Genomic DNA, 11,907 nt, shown 5'->3' on the forward strand with positions numbered 1-11,907 from the left:
AAGGGAAGGAATGGAGGGAAATAGAAACTAGAATTCTAAGACTCAGCTCTTAATCTATTCTCTGCTATTATCTTCTAGTGGGTGACCTTGAGCAATATCCTGCCAAATAAGTACTAACTTTCTTGAATGGTATGAAAATGGCACAGATTTCCCTCTCATAAAGCAACTTGGCGTCATGTTCATACTATTCACTCAGGAAAATACTAAATTTGGTGTGGGGGGGCAGTTACACACAAAGATGTGCAATGGTGTGTTACTTATAATAATAAATTTGAAAACAATCAAAATGTGCAAGGTTAGGGGACTGGTTAAGCAAATTAGGAAAGGCATTGAAGCTGGGGAGAGTTAAGAACATGGATTTCCAAGCTAGACTGGGTGCAAATCCCAGTTCTTTCATTTGTTGTGGTGTGAACTCAGGGCGAATTTCTCATCCATATGATGATAATAATGTCTCATTCATACAGTTTTTTTTTTCTTAAATGGAATAATATCTGGAGGTGTTCATTTGTAATCCTACTACTCAGGAGGCTGAGGAAGGAGGATCACAAGTTTTAGGCCAGTTTCAGCAGCTTGGTGAGATGCTGTTTCAAAATAAAAAGGACTGGGACATAACTCAGTGGTAGAGTACCCCTGGGTTCAATTCCCAGTATGGGTGGCAGTGGGGAGTGATGATATACACAAAGTACTCAGAATAGATGGATTAGAGGGGTGGTCCAGTGCTAGGGCTTTGCTATAGCATATGCAAGACCCCAGATTTGATACCCAGTACAGCAAGACAAAACAGAACACTTAGAACAGTGCCTGCCATACTTACCTATCATTATTACATAGCCATTAAGAATAGGGTTGATAGGGAGTTAGAGGTGTGGTTAATGGTAAGAATGTGTGCTTAGTCCAGGATTCATATTCCCCACCCCCACTAAAAAATTGATGGAAGGAAAAAGGGAGTGGTTGATTGATGGGTATAGAGCTTCAGTTTTGCAAAGTGAAAAAGTGTTGGAGATCTGTTTCACAACAATGTGAATAGGTTTAACATACCAATGTGAATAGTACATAAAAATTGTACACCTAATGGTTAAGATGGTTTTTAAAGGAGAATTACGTTGATTGGAAAAAATTACATTTTTTGGGGGGGGGGTTGTAGGTGGACATAATACCCTTTTTTATTTTTATAGGGTGCTGAGAATCAAATCCAGTGCCTCACATGTGCTAGGCAAACACTCTACCACTGAGCCACAACCCCAGCCCCATGTCGTACTCTAGAGTTACAAAAAGGAATGTATACACTGTATAAACAAAACTATGTGGAAAAATGCTGAGAAAAACACAACTTTCCCTTCCCCTTTTAGTTCTTTGCCATCACCAACCCAACTGTGACCCACACCCTCAGTACCCAGGGCCCCCGGACACCTTTCCCTTATTCCTTTTGTCAAAGACGAGAAAGCCCAAAATTAAGAAAAAAAGCAAAACAAAGCAAAACAAACAAACAAAACAAAAAAACCTCTCCCCACCCCATAAACGAAACTGTAATTATAGTAAAAGAGGAGCACAAAAGCAGCTAGGCAAATGTTTGGTCATTCAGTCAGGCACTTACTGGATGTCTAGAAGACTGACATTTATTCTATACTGTGTATGGATTCATTAAGCAGACGGATGTCTATTCCATTAACCCCACTGCTATATTGAAAAGCAAAGGACTATATTGTTCCCCTGCTCTGTATTTTAAAGTTGACTGAAATATAAACCTGCTTTACTGACACATTTTAGTTGGAGGTTTTATGAGGAGCCGGCTTGACCTAACTGCAGGGAAAGGGCCGCGCCCGGGAGTACCGGGAGAGGTCAGGTAGGGTCCGGCAGAGACCACAGCTCCGTGCCGCCTTCACCCTTGGCTATTTCGCGGCCCGACCTCAGGGAATAGGAGGTGTTGTGAAAAAAGTATGTCAAAAATTTTTTAAATAAAAAAAGAAGAAAGAAAAACATTTTTTTTAAGTTACTTTGTTTTGTCTTTTTAACCAGAACGCTCAATGGATGTTAGAAGGAAAAACGAATGCTTTCTACTAACTCTGGTTCCACTGGGGCTCGAACCCAGGACCTTCTGCGTGTAAAGCAGACGTGATAACCACTACACTATGGAACCTCCACGCAGGTCGGCTGCGTTAGTGGTCTATTCCTAGAGTCACATCAGACCCAGCCCCTCCCCCGGAACCCCGCCCCTCCGCCGTGGTCCCGCCCCGGAGGCACAAGATTGGCGCCTGAATCCTAGCCCGCGGCTTCGGAGTTTGAGCTGCTTTACCGGCTCAATACCTCAGACTTTTGACCCTCTGTAACGAGGGCTGAGCCGGGACTCGGTCCCTTCCTGGCCGAGGACGCTGGCCCCCTAATTATCTGCCCCCAAACTTTCCCTCATCTGAAGCGTCGGCGAGGTGGTCCGACGGGCAGAAGTGCGCCCCGCTGGAGCACTGCTCCTTCTGGCAGCTTCGCTGGACTCGTGAGGGATCGGTTCTTTCCCATTTTACCCACAGGCAAACTGAGCCTGGGTGACCCGATAGACTTGTCCCATCAGAAGTTAGAACGTTGCCGCTGCTGACAGCTTTGGAGGCACCCAGGCTGGAGCAGAGAGGACAGGAGCATCTCTTTGAGATAAAGATTCAGGCAGCGCGGGGTTTGGGGTGGGGCGCCATTTTTATGATGGCATCATCTATAGATCCTGGGCTGGAAAAGGCCACTGGTTAGTGGGCCCCTTGCCCGAGGGTACAGGTATGTTACTGTCCTCTAACCTTTCCCCAGCATTCTCCCCCTTCCGAAACCATAGAGGGGATGGAAATCACAGGCCTTCCTTTGGTCTCTTTTGGGTGGGGCCAGGGGTGGTGCTGGTGTAGACAGGCCACCTCTTTTATGGCTGCCCCAGAGGAAATGGCACCGGCCACATAATTTCAGGCGCCCAGTGCAAGGTGAAAATGCCAGGTCCCGTTTTCATAAGTTATGAAGATTTTCAAACCATGACAGTGAAGCATTAAATCCAGCGTGGGGGGTCCTTGTGGAATTGCACATATTGCAGTTCCTGACCCTACAACTGTGCTTCTAGAATTGTGGTTCTTGTAAGATGCTGTGATCCTTCACTACAAACGGCTCCCACGTGATTTCCCACATGGTCTTATTCTTTTTTTTCATTGTTAGTGTCATTTTGCCTTCTCCAGGGCTTCTGGATGGATCTTTACCACCATCATAGGATCGCTCACCATCTGCAAGCTTGAAAACCCACTAAAACACGCGTGGGGGTGCATCTGAAGCACCCAGGTGGATTTGAGCTGCAGGTGGCAGTTGTCCTTTTCGCTGGCTTCTTCCTCTGAGGTTGGCAGGATGATGAAGTAAAGGATACTGATTATAGGAAAGTAATTCCCTTCAACCAACTCCTGTTTTCCTGAGAAAGCCCCTGAAAGAAACAGGTGGGTGGAATGAACACTAATGTGGGAGTCATGATCTGGACTTTAGTCCTGTTGTGGCTACTCACCAGCTGTATTCTCTTGAGCTAGCCAGTTCACCTTCCAAGTCTCAACTTTCCCTCTGTGAAATACAAGGGTTGGAGTAGACACTACCACTTTCCCCTCTGGCTCTAAATGTTATCCCCATTTTCCACGTAGAAAAATGGAGACAATTATTTGCCCTGTGAATTTTTTTCTCCAATAGAACTAATCAGAGGCAAGCTTACAGCTAGTGCTCAGGTTTATCTAGTACCCAGTTTCCTGTGTCCTCAGTTTCATCACAGGGTCCCCTTCCAGTCTTCCTTTTTTGTTGATACACTTCAGGAGGTCTCTTGAGCACTTGTTGCCTAGACTGTGAGCCTTCAGATGACCACAAATGGCTAGCTCCTAGCCGGAGAATGAATTCATAAAAGCTCCTCAGTTTCCTGCTAGTCAATGAGCCGTAACGACTGCTGGGAAACTTGATAAGTTTGTCCTGTTTCCAAACCCCTATCAGTCCAAAACAAGGTTGTCAAGAAATGGCCCTAAAATTGTACCTATGGGTGTGTTTTGGTTTGTGTCTCTAGGGAATGCTTTGCTCTCCCTTCAGCTTGATGTCTGCCCTTGGCTATAAGGGTGGTCTGCCAAGTGCAAGCTTTGGCCAAATTCCCATACTTAAAATCCATGTAGCAAAGAAGCTGCTACCCATCAATGCATTCAACACAGGTTTCTGCCTTTAGTAAAAAAACAAAAACAAAACCCTTTTATTCCTTTTCTCCATTATGACCAGAAGGGAGACTTTAGTTCTATTCTTCCTTCCCCTCTCAAGGTGTAGTCACAATGTTTATTATTAGGAAAGTACAATGTGGCTTACAAAGTACTTTTACTTACATTCCCCGCCAGTAGCCCTGTGAGGTAACCATGGTAAGTATTACTCTCACCATTTTTCAACTTTGAAGAGTTCGAATGCCTTGCCTGTTACCTTTCAGCTGGTGAGTGGCAGGCCTGGGTTTATATTAAGCCTACTGATAACTGATTGTGCAAAGCCCAAGTCTGTAAAGGCTACATGTGGCATTGGTCTTTTGTCATATTTTGTCTGTGCGCTAGTGAGGAAATGGATACCTTTTCCTCAAAAGTAGGGACCATAAGCCTGTTAGAAACAACTATGGATGACTTTCACCTTGAAACCATCAAGAGGGATAATACCTCAGATAGCCACAGTTTTGCCTGGCACTTCAGTCAGATTTGTAAGGCCTGACACCCCCAGGTATACCCTCATGCATTTGAATAAGTATGAGAAAAAACACATAAGCAAACTAATACATAAAGATTAGAAGCCACTTCAAACTTTCTGAGTTCTCTGATTTCGCAGATGTTTCGTGTTGTTTCACCAGTGTTTGGCTTCACTGATGGAGGGTAACTTGACTAAAGAAACCGTGGTCCCAAACATTGAGTTTAGTTAAGAAGCCTGGTTTACCTGATGTCATTTAGAAACTGTTGTACTCAATTCTTCAGTGAGTATTGAGTATTTACTAGGGAAAGTGAATCATTACCTAAGTCTGGCAGAGCTCACTTTTCTTTTTCAGCTCATTATGTTCAAAACACCTTGAAACTATCCTATTGTGATAGACATTTGAGTGTTCGTTTTTTGCAATACTGAGGATGGCAAGTGGGGCCTAGTGCATGCTAGACAAGCACTCCACCACTGAGCTGCATCCCCAGTCCATTTGTTGATTTTTGCCACCTACCTTTTCACAGTTCCCTATATATCTCGCTCTGTCTTCTTACGCAGCTCAAATTCTGTGGTCATTTTTATCACACATTTGTTTGCCCCTTTATTGCTTCCTTATACTTGCTGGCAAAACCATAATCTGTTAAATGAAACTCTCTCCTTTCTATACCTCTCAATATAGCCCAGGAAAAACCCACATTCAGGCTGACTGGTTTCACATCATAGTTGCCACTACTTGCCTCAGGTGAGCCCAGCAGCCCAGTATCATGACCATTTATCCTGGCCATTTTTTTTTTTACCTCCTACAGAATAGTTTCATATCTTCTCCCTCAACCTCCGGTACCTCCTCCCTCAACCTGGGTTATAATGTATAACCTTGCTTTCTATTTCGGTGGATAAAAGAAAATGGAAGCAGTCAAAAGAGAACTTCCACAGAAACCTACCTGCCAGAGTCTGTGGCCTCATACTTCTCTTCCTCCAGTTCAGGGCTTCTCTATCATAGCACTGTGGGTTGTGACTGGGTAATCCCATTGTGTGGGCTGTCCTATGTATGGTAGGAGTTTTGCAGCATCCCTGGAAATACCTGGAGCACTCCACACACAAACACCCAGTTGTGACAACCCAGAATGTTCCCTGGAGGGAGCAAAATCTTGTGGGAGCTATTTGGCAATGTTTGGAGACACTTTTGCTTATTATGACTCGGAGGGGGTGCTATTAGCTTCTAGTGGATAAAATCCAAGGACACTACTTATATCCTGCAATGCACAGAAGAGCTCCCCACAACAAATAATTACCTGACCTCAAATGTCAGCAGCACACAATTAAGAAACACTGTTCTAATTGGATTATTTGCATTCCTAGGCTCTGTGCTGGCCCACCTGCTCTTTTGTAGTCTAGGAACTCACTACAACAATTTCCCACTCCTATATATCATTATCTCCACTCCCAACCAATATTGGATCACTCCAGTCAGCACACAGACCTGCAGTAATTTCTCTCATCATTCAAACAAGTAATCTCTTAATCCCATTTCTGCCTCTAGCTATTTGTTTCTCTCCTCTCTCTTATAGGAAAAATCTGTTTTTGGTGCTCTTTTCATTTCTTTTCCCTGCATTGGCACTTGCTTGTACCAGTCCATCAGAATTCCTCTAGTTCATATCATCACCAGGGGCTTCCAAATTGCTACACAGAATAGTAGAATGGTCCTCCTTCATCATCATTTTTTTTTTTTGGTGGGGAGCAGGGGATACTGGGGATTGAACTCAAGGGCACTTGGCCACTGAGCCACATCCCCAGCCCAATTTTGTATTTTATTTAGAGACAGAGGCTCACTGAGTTGTTTAGTGTCTCACTTTTTCTGAGACTGGCTTTGAATTTGTGATCCTCCTGCCTCAGCCTCCCAAACTGCTGGGATGACAGGTGTGCATCACTGGGCCCAGCTCTTCATTATCATCTTATTTGATCTACTAGTAGCATTTCTTTTTTTTTTTTTTTTGTTTTGTTTTGTGACTGGGGATTGAACCCAGGAATACTCCACCACAAGCTACATCCCTAGCCCATTTTATTTTTTATTTTGAGACAGGGTCTAGCTAAGTTGCTAAGGCTGGCCTCCAGTTTGTGATCCTCCTGCCCTCAGTCTCCTGAGTAGCTGGGATTATAGGTATGTACCACCATACCAGAGTATTAGCAGCATTTCAGTCAGTCGCCCTCATTTTTTAAATACTTTTCTCTCTTTGTCCTTTAAACACAGCTATTTTCCTTAGACTTCATTTGTACCATCCTGATGACCTCATTTGATCTAATGGCTTTAAATACCATCTATATATAACATAGATGATTTCAAATGTATATCTCTAGTCCAGACTTTTCGCCAAACTCCAAACCTGCATATTTAATATCTCCATTTAGATGTCTAATAGACTTCTTAAACCCATTACGTCTACATCTAAACTCCTGATCTCTATCCTCTAAATCTGCTTCTCTTTCAGACTCCCTTATCTCAGATAATGGCAACTTTACCTTTCCAGTTATTTACACTCAAACATTAGAATCATACTAGATTCTTCTCTTTTTCTCACACCCCAGATGTAATCTCATTAGCAAGTCACCTTCCAAAATCTTCCAAATCTTCCAAATCCATCTAGAATCTAGTGGCTTTCTACCATCTCCCTTGCTATCATCTCAGTCAGAGTTACTATCACATTTTGCCTGGATCATTGCCAATAGTCCCATATCCTGACTGCCCAGCCTCTGTACTTTTCTTCCTACAGACTATTCACATAGTAGCCAGAGTGTCCTTTTAAAACCCAAGTAAAATCTTGTCAGTCCTCTGCTCAAAAACCCTTCACTGTCTCCCCATCTTAATAGAATAAAAGCTAAAGCCTTATAGTGGCCTTCAAGGCCCTACCTGTTCTGAACTCTTCACCCATTACCCCTCTAATTATGTATCCTATTACTCTGCCTTTTCTTTTATTCCATTTCCAGTCACACTTGCCTGCTTGTTGTTCTTCAAATAAACTAGGCCTCTCCTGCCTCTGGGCCTTTATGCCTACTATTTCCCCCGTCTTGAATATTCTTCCCTTAGATCACCCCATTGTTTGTCCTCTCACCTCATTCAAGTATTTACCCAAATAACTTCTCAGTGGAGCCTTTCCTGATTTCCTTTAAAATTGCTGTTATCCCTTACATTCACCCTAGAAACTCAGTATCTCCCTTTCCTGCTTATTTTTCTCTGCAGCACATAACACCAACTGAATTTCTAGATGTTTATTTATTTATTTTGTTGATGTCTATCTCCATCATCCTCAACTAGAATGAACGCTCCATGAGAACATGGGTTTGGTTTTGTTTGCTGCTATAGTCCAGAGAGCCTAAATAGTTACTAGCATATACTAAGTTCTTAGTAAATACATCTTGAATAAATTTGTCAGTATTGGGGGCTGACTCAAGCCAGGTCAGTCAGTTCCAATTGTGGCTAAGCCACATTGAATTCCTGAGAAGAGACATTTTCTTGTTCAACCTGTACTTGAATGTGATATGATCCAGAGACTGAAAGTTCTGCTGCCATCTTGTATTGTATTTGGCAGTGTTCTTAATTGTATGCAACAGAACCCTTTTTGTTCAAAGCAGATTTTTGTTGTTGTTTTTGTTTGCTTGTTTTTTGTGCTGGGGATTGAATCCAGGGCCTCATGCATGGTAAGCATGTACTATACCCCTAACTCCACCCATGTAGGATTCTTATAGCATTGCCACATTGATAAGCTTGATCTAGTGACTTGCTTTGACCAATTGAATATGGACAAAAATGATGTCTGTCACTTAACAGCAAGAGTATAAAGGTCAGTGTGGTTTACTACTTCTGTTTTTCCATTCCCTATGAGGCCAGCGGTGCCCCAGAGACAGGTTGGCCTGAGTTTAGTGGGAAAACTATGTGTTACACAACTGCAGCCCACCTGCACTGGCCATGAAATAAAAGTGAAAAATAAACTTCTGGGTGGGGAGGGAGTGGGGGGAAGGAAAGATAATAGAATGAGACAAACATCATTACCCTATGTACATGTATGATTGTGCAAATGGTATGACTCTACTTTGTGTACAACCAGAGAAACAAAAGTTGTACCCCATTTGTGTATAATGAATCAAAATAAAAAAAAAAGAAAAAGAAACTTCTATAATTGTAAACCACTAAGATTTTGAATTGTTTAGCATAATATCACCTAGGCTGCTTCAACACTCCTACTAGTTTAAGAAGAAAATGAGTTTATTGAAGGTTATTAGGTGGTTTCCAGGATCTCTGAGAAGGCCTTGGTGATTCTAAAGCCAGAAACAATATCCACATCTCACTAAAGGACTACTCCAAGGCAGATGTCCACTATTGTCTTTCTGAGTATAGATTTGGCAACTCCAATCAATGATGGAGTGCAGAATCTTTACCACTGCTGTCTCTGAAAACTGGGATACTTCTCCCATTAACCTTGTCAGAATATGACTTTTGTAATCCCTCTTCATCATGTTGCCCTCTTCTGAATTGTCTCAGGCAGTTCGTCATGGTTTAAGTGCCTGTGCTCTTTGCTGTGTGAGAGGCTGGAAAAGCAGATTTCTTGAAATATTTCTACTTTGAAGAGGTAGGAGTCAAATGAGAAGAATTACCAAAACATAGGGAAGAAGTTTTGAAGTTAGTGGATGACCATAAAGCATGAAAAATATCCACTACCTCTGAGGCCTGGGAATGGAGCCAGCACCAAGGGATTTGAGTTGAGAAATAGAGCAATGGAGTGCTATCATTTAAGTCTTCAACAAGTGTTCTGTGAGCGCACCCACTGATCATTCAGCTATTTGAGGAATATATTCCCATTTCTGCTTAGGCCAGATGGAATGGGTTTACTGACACTTATAACAGAAAGTGTAACAGATAATGATCTGTATCTAAAATGGATAAGCATAAGCACAGTGATTGACAGTGGTGTCCTCCTGGCTCAGACAAATGAAAGTTTTGGTTGTTCTCAGTTCCTGGTAAATGGGCATACAGCTGATGGTCATGAGAATAGCTACTTTTGGTAGCATAAGGTTTTGGGTTCCCAGCAGTTCTCAAATACAGCAAGACATTTGCTCATATGTGGCACAGTAATCAGGATAGGTACAATTAAAGAGTTGGCAACACATCTCTGGCAGATACTGCTAGTTGCACATCCAATATGCATTTTTCTTTTCCGCAGTAATAAAAAAAACAAAAAGCACTTGTATAGTGCTTGCTCTGTATTAGGGACTATTCTAATCTCTTCACTCATAAGAACACTATGAGAGGGGTACTGTTGTGTTTAGTTTACAGATGAGAAAAATGAGGCATAGAATAATTAGATAACTTGACTAAGTCAGACGTCTGGGTAAAATAGGAGTTTTTGTTGTTTTGTTTTGTTTGGTGGTCCTGAGGATGAAACCCAGGGTCATTCTACCACTGAGCTATATCCCTAACCCCTTTTATTTTTTATTTGAGTCAGTCTTGCTAAGTTGCCCAGGCTAGCCTTGAATTTGTAATCCTCCTGCCTCAGCCTCACATGTAGCTGGGATTATAGGCATATGCCACTGTGTACATCAGAGCAGGGTTTTATACTCAGGCCATCTGGCACCATAGGCTGCGTTTAACCTCTACGCTACACTGCCTTCTTATGTTTGATTTTGCAATGTGTCTCACTAAAACAGCTTGATTTCCCAGGTTCCTTACTGTTAGGAGAGACTGTGTGACACAATTCTGTCCAATAGGAGGTATGTAAATAGATGGGCTTCCAAAACTAAGGAAGTTGCTTTAAGTGGTGTGTTTCATTTTGACCATAATCTTCACTTTCTGTCTACATGTACATGTGGTGCTAGAGGTGGATCAGCTGTTTTGTGACCATGAGATAGTTGTGAAGAAAGCTGCATAGTTTGGCTGAAAGAATCTGGATTTCCTACTGTCAGATTCTTTGTTGCATGTGAAACACCCCCATCCTCTTTTTTGTGACGCTGGGGATCCATCAAACCTAGGGTCTTGAGCATGCTAGGCAAGCGCCCTACCTCTGAGCCACGTCCCCAGCCCTTTTCATTTTCACTTTGAGGCAGGGTCTCACTAAGTTGCCCAGGCTGATCTCCAACTTGCTATCCTCATGCCCCAGCTTCCCAAATAGCTGTGATTATAGGCATGTACCACCATGCCCAGTTAAAATTCCTAATTTTTATTTTATTTAAGAAAAATTTTTTTACTTATAGATGGACATAATACCTTTATTTATTTATTTATTTTGATGTGGTGCTGAGAATCGAACCCAGTGCTAGGCAAGTGCTCTACCAGAGCCACAACCCCAGCCCCCTAATCTTTAATACCAAAGATTAGTGGGAATTTCAGTTATATGAGGGAAAATACAAGCCCTATTGATTTAACTTCTCCACATTTTTTCACCTATAGCTCTCTTTTATCATTTTAAGGATGTCTTTAATCTGCCCACCAGCAATTGAAGGATTGCTCTGTGTCCCAGTCCATGCCTGCAATGTCTAGGATCATAGTGTTGGGCAGTGTGGGAGTTTTTTAAAAAGGATATGACATGGTCCCATCTCAAGTTTAAAGAATGTAGTTAAGGAATAAATTGTTCTAAGATCTTAATGGAAGATAATGACTCGTGGTTTTCCTAATGTAGGATGTATTGGATTTTAATTAGGGCCTTGTTTTTTCTCCCTTAAAGAAGAAACTCGAAAGAAGGCAGATGGGAGAGGGGCTTGTCTAATAATGAAGGCCTCTGTGTGATGTTTCTCTCAAGACCAGCTATCTGTAATCTTCAAAATCACCCATAATCACATTCAGTGAGATTGGATTTTATAGAGATAGCCACTCCAGAGAGAAAATGATCAACTCAAAATACTTTGTCATATCCCCTTTCTCTTTTACTTATCTTGAGATGCCTCTAGTTTCTATGGTCACTTCCCCAGGACTATGTAAATGAGCACAGAACAATTGGTTACGCCCTACTTCTATAGCACCCCACTTAAAAGGCAACATCTGATGGCAGCCAATGAAATGAGCTACTTCCTCTACTTCCAGAACACTTACTGTCTTATTTAGATTTCTGCGTGGATTCCAACTGCGCATACTGTCAGACCTGCCTCTAAGCTGTTCTCCGTAGACTGATGGAAAGATTTCAAGAGTAGTGCAGGTGTTAAACCAAAATCATATGTATATTTTTATTA

The 11,907-nt window shown here is 42.2% G+C and overlaps 1 non-coding gene across 1 annotated transcript; it reads right to left on the reverse strand.

The window, feature by feature from the left end:
* Positions 1 to 2,064: 2,064 nt before the first annotated feature.
* On the reverse strand, positions 2,065 to 2,137 carry Trnav-uac (transfer RNA valine (anticodon UAC)). Its single transcript has one exon. It is a non-coding gene; the product is annotated as a tRNA-Val (tRNA).
* Between the last annotated feature and the right edge of the window lie 9,770 nt (positions 2,138 to 11,907).

The sequence above is a fragment of the Sciurus carolinensis genome, chromosome X (genome assembly GCF_902686445.1).
Source record: "Sciurus carolinensis chromosome X, mSciCar1.2, whole genome shotgun sequence".
Classification (NCBI taxonomy): Eukaryota; Metazoa; Chordata; class Mammalia; order Rodentia; family Sciuridae; genus Sciurus; species Sciurus carolinensis.